This window comes from Sapajus apella, unplaced genomic scaffold (assembly GCF_009761245.1).
Source record: "Sapajus apella isolate SASKATOON/1434 unplaced genomic scaffold, GSC_monkey_1.0 scaffold18, whole genome shotgun sequence".
Lineage (NCBI taxonomy): Eukaryota > Metazoa > Chordata > Mammalia > Primates > Cebidae > Sapajus > Sapajus apella.
The window spans coordinates 29030048-29051968 of NW_022436958.1; the positions used below are offsets into that span (position 1 = coordinate 29030048).

The 21921-nt window shown below is 38.7% G+C and overlaps 1 protein-coding gene and 1 long non-coding RNA gene across 9 annotated transcripts in view; one reads left to right on the plus strand and one right to left on the minus strand.

Annotated features, from left to right (window-relative positions):
* CSRNP3 (cysteine and serine rich nuclear protein 3) overlaps positions 1 to 21921 on the plus strand; it is a 203176-nt gene that overhangs the window by 147903 nt on the left and 33352 nt on the right. The gene's annotated exons all lie outside the window — the stretch shown is intronic.
* LOC116557105 lies at positions 10747 to 11481 on the minus strand. Its single transcript, XR_004271363.1, has 2 exons — positions 11415 to 11481; positions 10747 to 11295 (listed from the first exon to the last, which is right to left on the minus strand). It is a non-coding gene; the product is annotated as an uncharacterized LOC116557105 (long non-coding RNA).

Genomic DNA, 21921 nt, shown 5'->3' on the forward strand with positions numbered 1-21921 from the left:
TTTAATAAAAGAATGTTATTTACTATTTTAAAGATTTTTTATGTGCATTCCGAAGCTAACGATAAAATAGACTCAGATTTTAGACTCTGAATATATGCACCCCACCCTGGTTCCGTGTGGCCTCCTGAAGGGAATGGATAAAGGCTTCATGCCTGCTCTGTAGAATTGCCAAAGAGTGCTTCCATCAGGTCAGTCCTTTTTTCTTCCTGAAACATTCTCTTAAGTCAGTCTTTTTATTTCTCTTTGATGTAAGCTCACAATTTCCTCACTTTCAGGGATTTAAATTACTACAAATATCCTGTGGGTTTATCCATTTTGAGGTACCCTGGTACCTACACAGTGCCTTGCTGGCCAGCTGCTCTCATCCATTGTTATACTGGTGCCTCATAAATTTCCCCTGAGAGGTCCCTCTTCTACACAAAAGCTGCCTGGGTTTTCTACTCTTAACTAAGAAGCCTTCTTTTCATCCTACAGCCTATGAGGAAAGCAAAGCACACTGAGGTTCTCACAGCCTCTCCCTATTTCCTCCTCCTTCCCATCACCTCTTTCCTTTATTTATTCTTCCACTTCAGCAGTCTCAGCTGGCATTCATGAGGAGTCTTTTAGGTGCCACACATCATATTGTTCACCTCTACAACCACTGAAGTGGGTATTCTCATTTTACAAAGAGGAAACAGAGAGTGAGGGTAAGAAGCCCAACTACGGTGGGAAAGTAAATAGCGGCTAAGCCAGGATTAGAGTCCCAGTCTGACTGTGAAGCTAGCAGCATCACAGTGCCCCTCAGACATATGAGCCACACTGTGTTTTTATAGAAGTCATGCAGAACCACTAAAACAACGTGACAGTCCACAAGATCCCATTTCAAATCCTGACTCCCATAATTTTGGTTGTGTCCTAGGCAGGTCACGAAATGAGCTCATTTCCTCATCTGCAAAATGGGACCAGTGATCCTTTCTTTCATTCAGTATTTACTGAGCACTTCCTACATGCCTGGCGTAGGTATTGGATATGGCAGGGATTAAGATAGACACAACCCTGTTCTCAAAGAACCAACATTTGGGTGAGGAGACAGGTAACAAATATACATATCATGTTTTGTAAGTACTTTTGAAAAAATAAGGTTAGGCATGGTGGTTCATACCTGTAATCCCAGAACTTTGGGAGGCCAAGGTGGGCAGATCATCTGAGGTCAGGAGTTCTAGACCAGCCTGGCCGGTGTGGCAAAACCCCAGCTCTAATTTAAAAACAAACAAACAAACAAAAAACTAAACAGTAGAAAAATTAACCAGATGTGGTGGGCATGCCTGTAATCCCAGCCACTTGGGAAGCTGAGGCAGGAGAATTGCTTGAATCTGGGAGGCAGAGGTTGCAGTGATCTGAGATTGTGCCACTGCACTCCAGCCCCAGCAACAGAGAAAGAAAAAGGAAAAAAAATGAGGCCAGGCACAATGGCTCACACCTGTAATCATAGCATTTTGGGAAACTGAGGTCACTGAGTTTGAGACCATCCTGGGTAACATGGTGAAACCCCATCTCTACTGAAAATATAAAAAAACAGCTGGGTGTGGCAGCAGGCATCTATAATCCCAAGTACTCAGGAAGCTGACAAAGGAGAATTGCTTAAATTCAGGTGGCAGAGGTTGCAGTGAGCCTAGATCATGCCACTTCGTTCTAGCCTGGGCAAAAGAGCAAAACTCTGTCTAAAAAGAAAGAAAAGAAAAATGAAAGTGAAGAGAAGATAGTGAAAGAAATGCGGGTAAAGAGAGACTTTTCTAGTAATATTAAACTTAAGCAGAGACTCAAATGAAGTAAAGGAAGGAACCACATGGATATGTAAGGTACGAATGTTCCAGGCAAAAGTGCAAGTACAAAGTTCCAAAGGCTGGATTTAACAATAACTAATTTAACAGCTTGTAATAAGTTGATTCTTACAATGTATATGGATTGGTGTACTGCAAGTACATAAACACCTTCTTTCTCCCTTCGAAGTGTTGCCAACACTCCATATTTCCTTGTCCAAAGCATGAGATAAACATTTGAGAGCAGAGCATTAGCATTCCTAAAAGCTTACAGTTTTGCTTCATTGCTATAACATGCAGTTTCTTTTGCCACTCTCCAAGCAGGTCCATCCAGACTGCCTGTGGCTGCTGCCTTCTGTTCTGCCACCTTTCATGGCTGCTGCCCTCTCCTCTTGGTACCCAGTGGCCAGGTGGCTTCACCCCAGTGTGGACCAGCCTTCCTCATAAGGGAAAGCTCTTGACTCTTCCATACTTTTAAATTAAAGGATAGAATTACTTAAATTCTTCCCAATCCAAGAAATATCCACATGCCTACCTCTGGTTTTCTGTACCCTCAATTACATCTCATTTTCTCAAGAACACAATGAACAGATCCTTTCCTTTCTATAGTTGAACTTCCTTCACCATCCTGTAGCCTTGTTGCTGGCCTCCTTTCTCATGGGACACACATTGCTTATTTTGGCTTTGTACTTTTATTTACTTTAGAGAAGGTTAGTTCTTCATGGCTGTGTTTGAACTCCTTCACTCCCTATTTGAATGTTCTCTGTGGTCCCTGCTGGTTATCTTAGATTTTCTATTAATGTATCCCCTTTTCCCACTCAATATCTGACCACTTATGGAGACCTTGTGGGGAGCTGCACAACTAAGCTTGTTGTCTCCATTCAGTGATCTTCTCCCTCTGGCCTGAGGATACCTTTACCTCTGAAGCATGCCTACGCATTGCCTCTTTATAGCAGGTGCAGTAATTTTCCTGCATTTTCTTGATTTCTCTATTGTCTCTGCTAGGTAGTTTATTTTTCTTTGCCTTGTTCTTCTTTCCATTACCTGAAATCCTTTGCTATTTCCCCTGGAAGCTCTTTTGCACTGACTGTTCTTTCTATTATAGCCACAGGCAGCTTTCTTGAGTTCTTTTCTCTTTCATTCTGGGCTGCTGAGGTAGGCATAGCTTACTTTTACTGGAAAATGATTTGTGGCAGTCTGCTAGAAATAGCCTTTTCTACGTCTTTAAAAGAATGCACTGATACTGTCTTCTCATTGAAACCACTCTTCTCCCCTCACATTGCAGAATCATATGCAAACCATGTTTCTAGTGCCCTCCACTACTAGATATAACTCACTTCTACCCAAAACAAAGCTCTCTGTCCACTGAATCACACTTCTTCCTCTTGTCACATGACCTTACTTTCACAATTGACTCCCCCACCCTTTAGAAACTGTGGTTGAAAGATGTCATTTGTTCTTCACCACCCAGAAACATGGTCGGGGCATGCATTTTTCTCATTCATGAATGAGGAATGATGCTCAGAGATGTTACACATGTTCCTCCCACAGTACACAGCCAATCACTGGAGAGCTACTTCCTGAACCAATTCTTCAGTATACCTGTTTTCTCTCTAGTTCCCTACTCTTTATATCCCAGAAAATTGTACTGGAGCTGTTAATGCTTCAAAATGTTTGCTTAAACAAGCCAAAATTTCCCTTGAAGCCATTGCTGAATTCCTGAAGAGAATGGGTAGTTTTTATCCCTACCCTGCTCAGTGGAATTGCCACAGAATTATCCTAGTGGCCCTACTCTGGTATCATTTACACCAGATCATACCCAAACCTTATATTTCATTACTTACTCTTGTTTAGTATGTACTCATTACAAATGAGCCCTGAAGGATAGGCTCCAGAGATTCCCCAACCCCTACTACAAACATGCTCTTCGTTTAGATCTACTCTTTCTTGATACACCGTTTTGTGCCTTTTTTCCCATTTCTACTTCTTGTGTCTTTTGCAGACCAATGTATCACAGCTTTCTGTACTTACTACCTCCAACGTTTCTCCTCATTGACTAGTGATTCTCAAAGTGTTGACCCTGAAGTCAAAACATCAGCTTCCTATGGGAACCGTCAAATCAGAAACAGTAGGGATAGGGGAACCAGGCACAGTGGCTCATGCCTGTAATCCCAGCACTTTGGGAGGCCAATGTGGGAGGATCGCTTGAGCTCAGGAGTTCCAGGCCAGCATAGGCGACATAGTGAGATTCCATCTCTATTTTAAAGTCAAAGAAAGAAAAAGAAACTCTAAGTATAGGGCCTAAAAATTTGTGCTTTTATAAGTCCTTCCAGTGGCAGAATTTTGGAACCAGTTGGTACAGGCTCTTTATCTCTTTCTTAAATTTGTGGAAGAAAATTGGTTAGAGTGAGAATGTTTACACCATGGAAATTGACAAACACTACAAATTGGGCTAAGAGCCATGTGTTAAACATTTTCTAGAACATGCCTGCTGCCGGTAATTTGGTTGTAAATTTGAGAACATTTTCATAGTTAATCTCTGAAACTCACCCTACTCAAGGGAAATAGTCTGTGTTCCACTTCTGCAGGCTCCCTCCTTCCTGCTTCAAGTTCTGGGTACAGAGGATAACAGTGCATCCTGTTTGCTTCTTTCTGTCTCATTATATAATATTCAACAACAGCAGATTCTGCAGCCCTGGAACTCTGCTATAACCACGTCACTCACAATAGCTATGCTTTCTTATGCTCCAGTTTGTGCATCTCATTCACAGAGGTAAAGCTCCCGTGGTTTTTCTCCAAAATGCTATGAATCCAGGAGTACATTTATAATTCCTTTTTTTTTTTTTCCTGTGAGGCAGCTGAAGCATCACAGGTATGTGACTTGACCCAAGTCATTTGGTTACTTGCTGGGCCAGAAGAGAGACCTAAATCAGAGGCAGAGTGAAATGTTCTCCCACCAGGATCATTCATGAAACATTCTCCCAAGTGAGAAATGAAGAGATCTTGATATGTGTGATTCAGAAATCAAATTAGCAAATATTAAACCCCAGAACCATGAGAAAACTGTGAAAATCCGAAGTGGTGGCCTAGCATTAATCCTATTTGATCTCCTTGGCTTTTTTCCCTTTAAAAGTCTTCATCTTTGTTTATCTTCATTTTGCACTCTACCTTTCATTGATTCCCCTTTTATTCCTGGCTGCCCTGCCTGCTGCATTCAGCAAGCCATTCCTTCTCTCAGATCTAGAGGACCCCAAGCTGATTTCCTGTGGTTCAGTTCTAACCACTTAAAAGAAAGGTTGCAGCATTTTCTTTTGTACTCAGGTGAATTTGATTATTTAAAACAAGCTTTCTTTCAAAGACTTTCAACAGATTGTACAAAAGCTTAATCATCCTATCTGTATGTAGACTAAAATAAGACCTAGGGTGCATCATCCAAGACTGCCTATTCTTTGATTTTTGAAGACGTAAAAAAAAAAATCTCCTTTTTTGTCTCCTTTTCTGGCTGAAAAATTAAATTCTAGTGTTCCTAGGGAACAATGCATTAATCCTAAAAGCGTATATGTGTATTTTGAATCAGTCTTTTCATTTTCTACCAAGACAGCATTTAGAATTGCCATTTTTATTTTGTGTATACCTAATACTGACTCCTTTTCCTTCAAGATTTTCTTTATTCCCTCTGATTTATTGCCTTTCCCTCTTTTCCTGTGGTGTTACCCATTTATAATGCCTTCTCTTGATCACTTTGAAATCCACCATATGTTTTCCTGTTTGCTATCTCCCGATCTCCCTGTGGCATTAACTGCAATGAATGGTGGATGCTTTGTCAGGACCCTTGAGAGCTTCCATGAATCTTTGTTCCTTCAGCTGGACAGCAACAGTTTCTCCAGCCTGGGTCTCCAGGATCCTCTCCAGAACTGCTTTCAGTATCTCTTTCTCTCACAGTTATCAAATAAAAGACAGAGTAGTCATTTTACGTTTCCTCCATATATGGATTTATCTCTTATGGTGAATTTCAGCATCATTCTAGGAAACACTTTCCTTGTACAGCCACCCTCTAGTGGGAATTTTATCAGAAATTATTGTATTTCTCATAATATAAAATTGATGATACTTGACATGTTCAAAGTTAGCTCTTTGATTCTTCAGAGTTAGTAGAGCAAAAGTCTATTGCCTGCGTTCATTTAACAAACATTTATTAAAAGCGTACTAAGAGACGTGCAGAGACATGTGAATGAGTACCCCAGGGAGGCTAATTATTTGTTAACATTTTCTTATTAGGGCCAAGGTTTCTAATTATTTGTATAGCTTTTTCATTATGTTCAAAATAAGAGATTTATTACCTGCACTAAATGTTATATAACATTATAACTTAATCATAATTGCCTTGCTATTGCAGTATTCTGAGCCAGATAACTTCCAAGGAGGTATATTAGAGGGTTTTAAATTTCAAGGATAAAATAAATCACTTGTTCTTGGTAAATAGCAGTTATTACATGCATTATACACATTCAGAATTTTGGATCCCTGTGACTATGACTTCAGGCAATTGAGTAAGGGCTGGAGACAGTGTGTGTGTGTGTGTGTGTGTGTGTGTGTGTGTGTGTGCGCGCGTGCGCGCGCACGTGTGTGCAGGAAATTGGCTCTGCCTGTAAATTATAAGGGGCAGCTTGATGTGCAGACCATGAGTGTCCTCAGCAGAGATAAGTGGTGCCAGTGAAGGCTTTTTTACATTCTCACTCTAGGGAGCTGTTTACTTTGGTGGGAACAAGACCAATGTACAAGTTGCCTGTCTTCTGTGGAAATCTAATTTTACTGATATATATTTTACTTATTCCATTGATATTCTGTAACTTCTTGTGGATGCCATTATATCAGCCAGTAGCAACTGCCCAGCTCGCCTGCCTCTAATGTATTATGGATATTAAGAAAAAGCATGATTTTCAAAGACCTTAGTCTATTGGAAGAAGCAGAAGTGGAAACAGATAAGTTACACGGGTCAGTAAGTAAACAATCAGAATGTGTCACTATGTTTAAATTATATTTTTATAGCAAAGCTGTTCTATAAATCAGAAGTTAGCAAACTACAGCCTAGCAGCCATAGACAATAGGTAGATCAAAAACTTTAAAAATAAAGTTTTATTGGAATGCAACTACTCTCATTGATCTACCTATTGTCTGTGGCTGCCTTTGCACTATAATGGCAAAGTTGACTAGTTGCAAGAGACTGAATGGCTTACAAAGCCAAATAGTTAATATCTCCCCCTCCTCGCTTTTTTTTGAGACAGAGTTCACTCTGTCACCTCGGCTGGAGTGCAGTGATACAATCTTGGCTCACTGCAACCTCTACCTCCCTGGTTTAAGTGATTCTCCTGAATCTCCTGCCTCAGCCTCCCAAGTAGCTGGGATCATAGGCATGCGCCACTATGCCCGGCTAATTTGTTTATTTTTAGTAGAGACAGTATTTCACTATGTTGGCCAGGATGGTCTTGATCTCTTGATCTTGTGATCTGCCTGCCTTGGCCACCCAAAGTGCTGGGATTACAGGCATGAGCCACGGCACCTGGCTTTAAAAAAAGGTTAGTATCTGGTCCTTTAAAAAAAGGTTAGTATCTTACAATCAAATATGTGTGAACCTGTTTCAAAGGGATGAGATTAAATTCTATTAATATTTAGAGCATCAACTGACTCAAGACTTGCTTGCAGAATTTTTATAATTTCTGTGCTACATGGCCAGGTCTAGAAATGATAACAAAATATGACTATCATCACACTAAAGGTAATAGAAAATTTTTAAACATTTTATGAGTGCTTAGACTATAGTGCAGGTATTCTGAATTTAGTATGAACATGTTCTTTTCATTCTGTTATCAATGTCACAACACTGTCATCCTATTAGAAAAATAAAGTGAAACGTTGGGCATGGTAGCGCATATCTATAATCCCACTTTGGGAGACTGAGGCAGGAGGATTGCTTGAGGCCAGGGGTTAGAGACCAGCCTGGGCAACATAGCAAGACACTGTGTCTACAGAAAACTTAAAAATTAGCATGCACCTTTGGTCCCAAGTACTTGAGAGGCTGAGGTGGGAGAATTGCTTGAGCCTAGGAATTTGAAGTTGCAGTGAGCTATAATCGCAGCATTGCACATCCACCTGGGTGACAGAGCAAGACTCTGTCTCTTAAAAATAAAAATAAGGAAACTGAATGATGTTCTGTCTCCCCATGAATGTTCTATTGCTGCAATGGGACTTTAGGGCTTTACTGTTACATTTTTAAAACTGAAATCTAGAAATCAACAAATCTACATTTATGTTTAAATAGATTCTTCATAATTTATTTTGATTCATAAAAAGAAACTTAAATATTTCTTTATGAGACATTTAAATAATTATGACATGTCCCATGATTCACCCGTGTCTTTATTCTGTTGTTGTTTTATCAGAACTTTGCATTATCAAGTTTAGTTGGAACGACATGGGCTAAATGACTCACCAGCTATCAATTTGCATTTCCTATGTGCAAAGTAGAAATCTGTTATATCATTTCTAAGGCTGTTCCAGAAATGAATAAAGCCTGAAAAACAGCACTGTGGTAGACATATGAAAAATATTATCTTCCTTACCTTCTTTTTGATACATTCTGTAATATTTGAACATTTTTTCATGTCATACTTTATGTAAACACAGTATTCTTGTACCCTTAAACTTAGAAGAAAAAAAAAAACCTAAGTGAACTATACACTGATTGTGTAGTTAAGCTGGTTTAATATCTCTTAAAACATTCATCCTAGTTGTTAACCTGAAAATACCGATTTAAGAGATTTAAGTCTAGTGATGCCCTATTCCGAAGGACTTAATAATGTAATGTTATTGCTGAAAGGAAGGCAGCCAAGATTGTCTTCTATTGTTTCTTTCTATCACTTAAATCACCTATAACTATGTTGGCATAAGGATCACTAAAGTCCTAGAGTAAGCAGATTTATAGTCTCTATCTTTAAGAAAGAAAGTAATGGCCTATTGTGAAGCCTTGAATTTTAGCATCGATAATATTTCGAGCTTGTTATTTTTCTAGGATTTCTTATGAAGCAATGTGGAAAATATTTAGGTATGTTTTAATTACAAAAAGAAAGCAATCTCTTCTGAAAATCGCAGCTTCTTTCATGTTGCTTTGCTCAGCATTCTAATGCCTTTCTTTGTTTTCCCCATAAGAACTTCAATCTCCCAGCTCACAAGCTTTCCAAGACTCCCCGCTGAGCACAGAACAAAATCCAGTCTCCTGATCCCAAGATTTAAGCTTGAAAACATGCTAGCCCATTTACCTATTACATGTGGAATACTAAGGCTCTTACTTCTTTGCTCATATCCTTCAGACCAATGCCAGGCACACAGTAGTTGCTCCATAAATATTTGTTAATTATAACTACTAACTAAAGTATAAACAGAGCCTCCTCTGCAATCATTCACTATTTGTGGCTCCCTGAATGTGTTCTTCCCCTTACAACCTCTGGGTACTTTCCTGAACTGTTGAAATCCTGTCCACACTTCCAAGGTCCTGCTCTACAGAGCCTCTCACGATCTTTCAGTAGCCAAGATTAATTTCTTCACTGGGTTTTCATAGTACTCTTACATCTGTTACACCATTAAACCAATTCATTTATCCTACAAATATTTATTCATAGACTATCGTTGTAAAACATTATTTGAGGCCTGGTGCCATGGCTCATGCCTATAATCCCAGCACTTTGGGAGGATGAGGCAGGCAGATTTCTTGAGCCCAGGAGCTTGAGACCAGCCTGAGTAACATGGAAAAATGCCGTCTCTACTAAAAATACAAAAAGTTAGCCGGGCATGGTGATGTGTGCCTGTAATCCCTGGTACCCAGGAGGCTGAAATGGGAGAATCACCTGAACCTGGGAAATCAAGGCTGCAGTGAGCTGAGATGGCGTCACTGCACTCCAGCCTGGACAACAGGAGTGAGATGCTGTCTCAAAAAAAAAAAAAAAAAAAAAATCAACAGGAAAACATTATTTGAAAATTACATATTGAGCACCTATTCTGTCTGCCAGGGATACAACTTTCTAGGGATACAACATACAGTGGTAAAAAGACTGGCAAGGGCCCTGTTCTTATAAAGCTTACATTCTGGTGGTCAAGATGGATGAGAAACAGACATATGCATAACATCAAGTAGTGATATAGACAAGAAAAATAAAACAAAGAAAGGAAAAAAGAGAAGATGGATGACTGAATAGTTTAGACAGAGAAGTTAAGGAAAGAACCTCAGAGAAAATGATATGAATAGAGAAATAGATTACATTAAGAAGTATCCAGGACCTCTGCTAGGTACTGAGAATTTAAAGACCACTGAAGCATGTTCCTTGCTCACAACCTGGTGAAGAAACCTACCTGGAGGTGAAAACAATTACACTCTAGTGTCTAGAAAGTACTCCAATACATCCTGCAGAGGAAAGTCATTCTCACAGTAGCATGGTTGTTTTGCTGTTTGATGAGCATCTGTGTGCCTTACTTTATTGTAATCTCGTCCAGGAAGGAGCATGTGTTGTTCACTTTGGTATTTCCTCAGAGTGCTAACAGTCTCTGATGCGTTCTAGGCCCAGCAGGCTATTGAATCCAGCCAGTGCAGTCATGAGGAGAGTGTTCCCAGACTTACACTGGAGCTGGGGAGGTGCCAGCCTGGAGCTCCTGGCTTGGTGTTCTTAGCTGAGGGAGCTGATTGCCCTCCCTCTGTGAATTGCTGTACACACTGAGAAGCCCTGCAGCAGCGGATCTGATGAGTGGGAGAGCTGCCAAAGTGTGCAGCCAGGCTGGGCCCCTGGGGTGCCTGTGAGGGCATCCTCTTATTTTCTGTTTGAAAAGCTGACTGAGATCATAGTGAAGACAAGTGGGCAGAACGTAGACAAAACTCATTCTTTTCTCTCTATATTTATAAAAAATGTACCTCAACACCACATAGGACAATTTGATTCTTTTTGATGACAAAAGCCTACCTCCATTTTACTCCTGGGAAAAGAAGGAGCTTTAAAGGAAAACTTAAAATTCCAAAGTCATCAGAAACTCCTACCCTCCTTCCCAGAGGTACATTTGAGACTACTCTATGGGCTAATCAGGGGCTTTAATAAAGAGTTTGGCATTTGGAGAGAGCAAGTGAGACAGAAACAGGATAATCTGTGTTCAAGTAAGAACATGGCTTCATAGGATGTTTATGCGCACAGGACAAATAGAAATGCCAGTACCCCATTTTACTTATTACATTGCTTTCATATGCTATAATGTTGCCTTGTCTAAAGGCAGTATCTTACCTGATGGTAAAACCAGTCTGGACTTGTTTAGTCTTTGTGTTAAAGGGACAGTAGGCTTGTAGATGCTTTAGTCATGGGCCAGTACAGCTCACCAGGGTTGTAGGCCAGAACTACACAATTCTGTAGGATTAAACATCTATTCGAGAGTTGTAGGCAGTCACTGCATAACAAACATGCAACTTTCCCTCCATCTCTTTGGTTCTATTCTTCCTTGCTCTATATTCATTCTCTTTCCCTCCTCAACTGTTCCTCCTAAAAGTTGTAAAGTCACCTCCCACTATGATGCAGAGCCCTTCACCTTCCCCCAGCTTCTGCTCACATATCCAAACATACCATGGGAAGTAAGGAATACACCCAAGGGTAAAAAAAAAAAACAAACAAACAAACAAACAAACAAACAAACAAACAAAAAAACCCTGCTTATCGTTATAACCCAGTTTCCTGAACTTATGTAAATGCATGCTACTGTTTCAATAGTATTCCTATTAGTGTTAAGAGAAACAATGTCTTCCATTGGCTCAAATGACCTTTCTTCCTCTTATTAGCTGTGACCAGTAATGTGACCACTCATATGTAAGCAGATTGGTAACCTATACAGAAGCTACTTAGAATTTGCCTGAATTCTATGTGCTTAATATATATTTATTTGGTGAATAAATAAATACAAATGCATATGTGCATAATTGGATGAATGAATGGATGATTTAGGAGTTTTTAGGTAAGATAAGATTCTCTTTGAGTGAATAACATAGGAAGATGATCTGTGTATTTTCAGGGATCTGTATATGAGTATAACTGTACTAACTCCATCAACAAGACATGTGTCTTGAGATATTTTCCCAGTAATATTGATATATTTGTGTTTTTCTCATCCATCCTCTCCTATTTAGTTCTTATAACCCATAGCATCAACATTCAAGACAGGACAAGTAATCATTATTGCCATAACTAACTTTGGCTTCACTAGAACTAAATGAACAAATTAATCTTGGATACTTATCATAAGTAGGTATATAACTATAAAAATATACATATGTAATATTTGTACATGTAAGTCATATGCATATTTTAATTCTAGCAAAACTTAATTCTAACAAAAATATGATTATTGTTTCCATCAATTCTAAAATTTCATCATGCTAATGCTACTATAATTTTATTAATTTTTAAATAGAGTATTAAGCATTAAGGAGCTCATTTACTAATTTTTTTAACAATGTCAGAGCAAAACACATAATTTGTTTTATAACTGGTGGCTTGGCACTGAGGGCAGTCACTGGGCAGTAAGGTTGACTGCTATGGGAGACAAGCAGCAGTTCTATTCACAATATCACTGCTGTCATGGCATACTTAGTGATCCGGGTTAGGTTTTGTTGGCTTGTTATTTCGTTTTTGTTTTTAGCTAACATTTCTGATAGAATGGCACAAAGTATGGCAGAAGGTATTGCTGGATCAAGGCAACAGTTGATTCACAGAGTATGATTCTGTGTTGATTCAGCAAGGCTATAGCAAGAACTCATAAAATAGCCTGAATTAAAGGAACAAGTCTAAGTACTGAATAGAAGGAAAGACCTTAACAAGATTAGACCTGTCACTAGGAAAGCTTGAGTTCTAACAAGGAAATGGAACATGAATCCAGAAGTAAGAATGAGGCTACATCTTAAATTGTCTGGGTCTTTATATAGGGATTTGGTGGAAACACTTCTACCCAGTTGGTGTGAGTATGCCCTGAGATGGAGAAATAGATTAATTGTATACCTGGCATCACTAATGGAGATGGAGCTATTAGTGTATTTTCAGGTTCATTATCATTGACTCAGAATTAGGTGGAATTAATACTCACAGCTGGTCATGATTGGGACAGGAAAGAAATGACACATTCATGACTATTACTGAGTGGTTTCTGCTCTGTAACATACTTTGTGGATCTCTATGAATAAGTACCAGTGCTTATGCTTAATGGAATTTTGAAAATATAAAACATATGGTCATAAGTGCCAGGGTATAAGATGACTCATTTATAAGAATGCCATTTCACGAATGCATTAAACAATTTCATTGTCAAATTCAGAAAACTATAGTAGAAATGTTTCTTAATGTACAAAATGGAGAATTTACAGTCTTTGTAAATCTACTTTTTGTAATGTTCCTTGTGTAAAAGTTGGAAAGTTCAAAACAGTGTACAGATATTTATTACTCGAAGACAACCAGTATTAGCATATTATCCCAGTATTTTAAAAAATGTATTATTATATAGTTGCTACATATTGTTAAACCTTTTTAATGCCCCCTTTTCACTGAATATTATATCAGGCATTTTCTAATATTATTAAAATATCTGTAAAATCTTATTAATTTTATTAGCTACAAAAATATCCCCATGTATATAGTACAAGAAAGAGTCATTTTACTCAACCATTTCTATAATGTCAGGTATTTAGGTGTTTTGTCAATATTTTATTATTATATTAACTTAATGATGAATAGATTTTGACATAAGCCATTTTCTAGGCTGGGTGCGGTGGCATACACCTATAATCCCAGCACTTTGGGAGGCCAAGGCAGGTAGATCACTGGAGGTCAGGAGTTGGAGACCAGCCTGACCAATCTGGAGAAACCATGTCTCTACTAAAAATACAAAAAAAAAAAACTGGGTGTGGTGGCACATGCCTGTAATCCGAGCTACTCGGGAGACTGAGGCAAGAGAATCGCTTGAACTCGGGAGGCAGAATTGCAGTGAGATGAGATGGTGCCATTGCACTCCAGCCTGGGCAACAAGAGCAAAACTCATCTCAAAACAAAAAGAAATGGAATTTTAAATTCCTGATCATATCCTTAATGCTGATTCCTATATTTAGAACTATTTTTTTAAAAAAGAACATTTTCTAACATTCTTGATATACATTGAAGAATTGCTTTCTGAAAATGTTATAATCATTAATATGCCAACCAGTAATATAGAAAAGTACCTATCTCTGTACTCTGGCCACAACCGAAGATTTTTATAACTTTGCATTATTTGCTAGTTAGATAGACAAAAATTACGTTTTGTTATTTTGATTTTTATTTCTTTGTGACCACTGAAGTTGAACACTTTCTTAAATATATTTTTATTATTTGAATGTTATTTTTTTGGTCAGCTTTGTATTCCTAAACTTTGCTCAGCAATGGTTGGGAAATGTCCGATGACAGAGACAAATTACAGTTGATTCTCAATATTCATGATAGTTACGTTCTGTAAGGTTTCAGGGAAGACTGATTTAGTAAATACAAAGCCGTTGCTCCTAGGGGAAATACAGAGTTAGGTACCTGTGAGCCTCTGGTCATAATGTTTTCATCCACCAATCAATACATAATCTTGTTTTGTTTGTTTCCATTTAAAGACACCTTATTAAATATAATATATATTGTTGATGGATTAACATTAAACTCATGACCAACAACACTGTAACTTCTGCCTGAACAATGTCTTATCACATATTTTCTCCATATGACACACCACTGCTTTCTTGCACTGAGGTAGAGTAGATAGCACTTGTACTCGGGGGCCTTTTCAAACAGCAAAATCACCTAGGAAAAGTATAAAACGTGCAAATAATGTGACACAAAACACACCCATATGAAGGAGACTTGTTTACAGTAGGAGGACTGAAATAGGAAGGCAGAAGTCACCTTGTTCAGCCTCAGCTGGGAACATGCACATGGGGCAACTCAAATTTTTCACTGTTCTATGAGGTCTGTGAATGTGTATTGATTTGGAGTTACAAATAAATTCATAGTCTATAAATAGTGAGAATCAACTATGTCTTTATATCTTAGTGATCTGGCCACAAGGTACATGGTTATACATATATGGCTGAGTAAAGAAAGTAATGAGTGGCTGGATGAATATAAATCCGTAGATTTTAAAGGGAACAAGTCAAAAGGTATCCTTTAAATCCTATGATTTTGAAATATATACAGGAGTTGCCATACCCAACAGCAAAGAAAGGACAAATCTGAGAATGACAAAGTCACTGTTTTGACATCTGAGGAGAAACAGCAGACAGGGAAATGGGAAGGGCCTTGCTGTGAAGTCAGGCAGAGTTGAATGTGAGACTAATTTTCCAGGCTTATGACCTTGGAAGACAGCCACCTGGAGCCTCTATTTCCTCCTCCAGGAAACCAAGATTAAAATACGCATCTTAGACTAAGTGTCTCTTACAGATACATCTTGTCTCTCATTCATAATTATATCCCCAGGACCTAGCATTATTCCTGATATATTTGTCAATTTTCTGTCAGAAATATATCAGATATTCAGTGTCCATTGCCTTTATGTGTACAAATATAAGACCCCCAAAAAAGTATTTAAATTCCAAAATGCTATACATTTAAAGTACAGAACAGAGCATTTTAATTGAAAAACCCTTTTCATATGGGGCTAGTAGCTACCAGTAAATAGTTAACACATATTGATTCTCTGTGTCAGGCACTCTACTGCTTCATATAAATAATTTATGTGAATTCAAATTATATAAATGATTTACTGATTTCTTTACTTTAACAAACACTTATATAGTACTTTCTATGTGCCAAACTTTGTTTAATGTGTTACAAATATTTATTTAACCCTCATAACAGCAGTATGTAGTATTATTATTAAAACCATTTTATATATGAGGTGACTGAGACAGAAAGATGAATTTGTCTTAGGCCACACAGCAAGTAAATGACAGACCAGGATATGAACTAAGCGCTTTTTGACCACAGTTCATGTTTATACCATTACTTTACCACTGCTCTAGGAGATTGTAGATAAGGAATGGGTATAATAGCTAACCTAAGGTGGCAATGAGCCTACTGGTGTGTTTCACTCCAAAGCCTGCATTGTTAGGACTGATAGCTTCAGGCCACTAGCAGTCTGGTACTGCAGAGCCTTACAGGGGCTTATGACTTATATTGCTTCTAACTGCTTCTAAGATGCAGGCATCTTGCTCTTCTCCCCATTTTCTGAATAATGTAGCTACACTATTATTGCCTAATTCTAGAGTTTGGATCCTGGGAGCAGGTGTTCATAGGATGTAACAAGGAAGAAGATAGAGTATGAGACCATTCTAGTACTAATAAAGGGAGGCAATATAGAGGTTGCAATGAGCTGGAATCGCACGAAAAAAAAAAAGCAAGATTAACAACTTGAGTTACAGACTGACACTGTCTGCATTTAAATCAAGTTCCCTGCTACTAGCTATAAGGTTTTGGTAAATTACTTCACCTCTCTGGACCTCAGTTTCATTTACAAAGTTTGTATAGTTTTACCTATTTAAACTACGATCATGTTGCTGTGAGGATTCAATGAATTCATACCTATAAAGCAATAAGAAAGGTCCTTGGCACATGGTAAGCCTACAAATAAAACATCACTGATAGAAGCAACGTTTGAAAATAATTCAATTATCTTTTACACAGTTTCATCTCTTGTGTCCCAGTAGATTTCCAAACTTTTGTGGTCACACACCTCTATCATTAAAAAGTTTAAACATGTATACCAATATCTTTATTTTATTTACAAATAATGGAAACCTATTACTGTAGTAATAGATGGTGTGCAATTCTAAACCAGACCACAGCAATGGTCCACCAGCTCTCGTCTACCTTTCCCTAATACCATTGAGCTGTCCTGGGGCACCCCTGCATTGTCAGTACTTAGACCTTCTGTCCCTGAAGAGTTCTTTATTCAAAGCTATCTCTCACCTCCTCCAGTCTTTCTCAATTCCAAAGACTTACTAAAGACAAAAGGGTATCTTCTTCAGTTGAAGGAGAGTAATTAAATTCATTATCATCTGGGAACAGGAATAGTCCTTTAACTCTCCCAGGATTATTCGCATACTCAAAAAATGTCCTGTGTTATCCTTATGGAATCCTTAATCAAAGGCCAGGAGTGTGGGAACCACAGCAGGCAGGTCTGCCTTAAAAGAATTCTGCTTCTCACTTTTTCCAACTCTAAAGTCCAAGAGACCCTTTGGGGAGTGAACTGGTCTCTGGCAGGGATCAGAGATGAAAATTTTGTTCGTGTAAATCACTTAAAAATTAAAGTTAGAGTCATTGAAGTCTGTATACATGAGACAGAGGTCAGAGGAACTCGTTAGTAGATAATACTGAGAGCCAAGGTTTGGAATTTTAGTTTTCTCCAGATGATGAACGAAACATGGAAATTTTTTGAGAAGTGCTCTTTAAAGATAAAAGAGGTTAGATCCTGCTTTTACAAAATGCAGCATAAGCATTATTCTGCTCTTTGTTTTCTTCTCTCCAAGGAAACACAAAACTCCTAAAATGTGGAGGGGAAACAAACCTCTTTATACCTTTCTTTTTACAGTTGAAATTCAAGATTACATTTGACTTTGGAAAGAATATTTCTTATAACAAATAGCTCATATGTCATGAGAGTAGCACTGATAAAAGATAATCATAGACTCTTTGGGATGTTTCTATGCATCCAGTAGTACCTGAGAATACAGACACACACACACACACACACACACACACACACACACACACGGTATAACATATATATTGCCCAATGCACCCTGTAGATGTGAAAGCAGAGCTGTAGCTAATACCACTCTACCACTCTTTGGGGCTGCCTAAATGGTTCCAAAGAGCTTTATACTGATTCCCTCTCTGGCAAGATGCTTGCAAAGGGAAATATCTGTGAGCTCTGAGGATACCTAGAGGAAAAATATATTTCACAGGAATAAAAACACTTCATTAAGCATTCCTTAGGAAACCTTTCAGTTTGTAGACTTTATAGGGAAAGATTATTTCTTCAGGTGATTTGAGTTTTGCTTTCACCTACTATATGATAGTTATGATATATTTACTTGTGAAATTATTATTTTGCAAGAATTGCAGTGTTTAATAGGAGTAGAACTGGCACTGATAGGCCTCGCGCGGTGGCTTACACCTGCAATCCCAGCACTTTGGGAGGCAGAGGCAGAGATGGAAGCAGGTGGATCACAAGGTCAGGAGTTTGAGACCAGTCTGGCCAACATAGTGAAACCCCATCTCTACTAAAATTCCAAAAAAATAGCCATGTGTGGTGGTGTGCACCTGTAATCCCAGCTTCTTGGGAGGTTGAAGCAGGAGAGTCACTTGAACCCGGAAGGCAGAGGTTGCAGTGAGCTAAAATCGCATCCCCCCCCAAAAAAAAGTGGCATTGATAAAAATCTCTGGGAAATGTAAAAATGGCATTTTTTTTACGTGGAGTCTTACTCTTTACTGCCCAGGTTGGAGTTCAATGGCATGATCTTGGCTCACCACAACCTCTGCCTCCCAGGTTCAAGCGATTCTCCTGCCTCAGCCTCCTGAATTGCTGGGATTACAGGCATACTCCACCAAGCTCAGCTAATTTTGTATTTTTAGTAGAGACAGGGTTTTGCCATGTTGGCCAGGCTGGTCTTGAACTGCTGAAGTCAGGTGATCTGCCCGCCTCAGCATCCCAAAGTGCTGGGATTACAGGGGTGAGCCACTGTGCCCGGCTTGCATATTCTTTATGACCTTATTTTTCAAATTTGCTCTGTGCTATGTTCTGTCATTTAGAAACTCCGATAAACATTGTTGGAGTTACATGCAGGCAAAAGAGAGGGGAGAAAGAGAGAAGGTTATAAAGTGAATCTATTTTTCCATGGGTATTTTAGAGTATTCTTTAATACCATAAAACTGCTATATGATTCAGTATGAGCTAAATTACAAAATTTTAACCTATAAACCCCACTCCTTTATTTAGCACATGTGTATTGAATATCTACTCTATGTCAGATGCTTAGAATCTATGAATGAAAAAACAAATCAAAATCCTGTTGGAAACATTCCTCCATGTGTCATGCACTCTTCTACATCTTTCTGAGGATAATAAGAATGCACTGCCCTGACCTGTCCTTACTTGGATAATTTCTCAATGTTGTGTTTGTAGCAAGCAAGCTTGAGGGATGAGGAAATGTCTTCCTCTGGGACAAAGAACAGTCTTGCTTACTGCTTGCTATAAACCAATATGTTACAAAGCTCACTGAGCCTTTGGTGAAGTACAAACACACTATGTGCATAGCATCTCTTTGACCCCTCCAGATTGCCCCTGTAGAATTTGGGGATCAAGGAGTACCAACAGAAACATGATGCTCATGCTGCTTCCTGTGCTGTGAGTAATAAGGTTCTTTGTTTTTGACTCTGGAGTCTCATGTCTTTTACTACCATCTGTGAACATTAACAGGATGACTTTAAAAAATTGGGGTAAAATCAGTCCCAGACATGCCAAAACCCTGCCCTCATTCAACTTATACTCTAGACCATAGTGTTTCAGTTCTATCATGATTTCATATTTTTATGAAATTTGAAATCGTCCTTGTGTATTTCTGCTCCTTCTCTCATTATCTCATCAACTAGGCCTTCTACTTATGTCTCATCACCATTACCCTACAAAATTTAAATTATCTGCCTTAGAACACATGCCTGTATATTATAAAATTTCACAGGGAATAAATCTTAAGCAATATGATTTTCTTACAGGACAGTCACTGCTCTAAGGCACAGATGACAATGTAAGTACTAAGAGGCAGAATCATTTTGTAAATCCATCACTAATGGACTGCTAACGGCAGGAACTTCAGTCATGTGTTTTTGCTAGAGGTCAATACCAATTAGTGATACATTATCAGCAGGATTTCTCTTTCAAAATCATTTATAATATTCAGGTAACTCTTCCCCCACCAGCTACTTGCTTTTTAGAGATGAGTTTACAAACTCATTATCGATGGATTGTTTAGAGGATTATTATGGGGCCAGGGTTAGTTTGTCATGTTAGATCTTCTGATGTGTAAAATATAGCATATTTCAAATGGTTTCTAATGCAAAAGTTATGTGTGCCCTCAAGCCATGAAAGTGACATCTCTTTGCTTCCATAAATAATTTTTTCTTTGAAAACTATCCCAGGAAAGTAGGTAAAGTGACTAGAAATTATTGAGGAAGAAAGACATGTTGAGCATAAGGCTTCAGGGGAAAACTACTGAATGTTATCTTATTTAGAATTAAAGAAAATATATTTAGGAAACATAGTGCTTACTTATTTAGCCCATTGTTTAATTATTCATTCATTTAGTTTAAACAAACATGTGTCAAGTGGGTTTTAGTGCGCAGCAGTGTGCTGTACCGTGAGGTTCCACAGTAAGATAGTCCTTGTAACTTGAGGCCTAAGTAGTGGAGAGAGACACACATACACTCACATTGTATTATCAGTATCAAGATAAGCATGTTTGGATATGTGTGGAAAGAACAGTCACATCATCCTAGGGACTCCATGGAAGGCTTCCTCATGTTGACATTTGAGCTGAGTCTCAATTTTATTTTTCTAGTAGATATTGAGTGATAATTCTATGCCAGATATTGTGCTCAAGTAATTCTTTTATTCATAGTTTTGAAAATTGTTATTCATTGATTCACTCCACTTTGGCTGCTATAGCAAAATACCATAAACTGGGTAGCTTATAAACAACAGAAATTTATTTCTCAGTTCTAGAGTCTGGGAAGTCCAAGTTCAAGGCACCAGTAGAACAGGTGTCTGGCGACAGCCCACTTCCTTGTAGATAGCACCTGCTTGCTGTGTCCTCATATGGTTGAAGGAACCATGGTGTCTCTGGGGTCTCTTTATAAGAAGGACACTAAGGCCAGGCATAGTGGCTCATCCCTGTAATTACGCTGTAATTACAGCACTTTGAGAGGCTGAGGCAGGTGGATCACTTGGGACCAGGAGTTCAAGAACAGCCTGGCTAACATGGTGAAACCGCATCTCTACTAAAAATACAAGAATTGGATGGGTGTGGTGGCATGCACCTGTAATCCCAGCTTCTTGGGAACCTGAGGTACAAGAATTGCTTGAACCTGGGAAGGGGAGGCTGCAGTGAGCTGAGATGACAGATCCCGGGTGACAGAGTAAGACTCTGTCTCCAAAAAGTAAAAAATAAAAAAAAAAGCACTAATTCCATTCATGAGAATGACACCCCCAAAACCTAACAACCTCCCAAATGCCCACTCCCTAATACCATCACCTTGAGGGTTAGAATTTCCGCATATAAATTTTGGAAGAAATCAAACATTCAGACCATAGCAGATATTGAGAAGAAAACTTGAAGTGCATGTGCAATTTAAAAATATGATCTATTTATAGAAAAATCATATAGTAACATTTTTTGTTTTGTTTTTGATGTCTGCAGCCCTCCCAAATCACTCACTGACAGCCAAGGAACAGAAGGTACCCCAGCAAACCCAACTGTCCCTCCCCTAGCTGGCCTTATGATCTCTGCTTTAATCCCAGTTCTGCAGCCCTGGATCTTCATCATATTTATTTATTCTTGAGAAAGGGTTTTACTCCTTTCACCTATGCTAGAGTGCAATGGCAGGATCTTGGCTCAGCCTAACCTCTGCTTCCTGGGCTCAAGTAATTTTTCTGCCTCAGCTTTCATAGTAGCTGGAACTACAGGCATGTGCCACCACACCCGGCTAATTTTTGTGGATTTTTTGTTTTGTTTTTTTGTAGAGACAAGGTTTCACCATTTTGTCCAGGCGGGTCTCGAACTCCTGAACTCCAGTGATCCCCCTGCACTGGCCTCCCAGAGTACTGGGATAATAGGCGTGAGCCATTACACCCAGCCTGGATCTTTATATTAAATGTAGAACTTTGGACATATGGAGCCAATAAAACAGCATGGATTAAATTCCTCCTTTGTTTTTTAATGACTTAGATTTTTATTCGAGATAAGCATAGTAAAGGCTTTTTT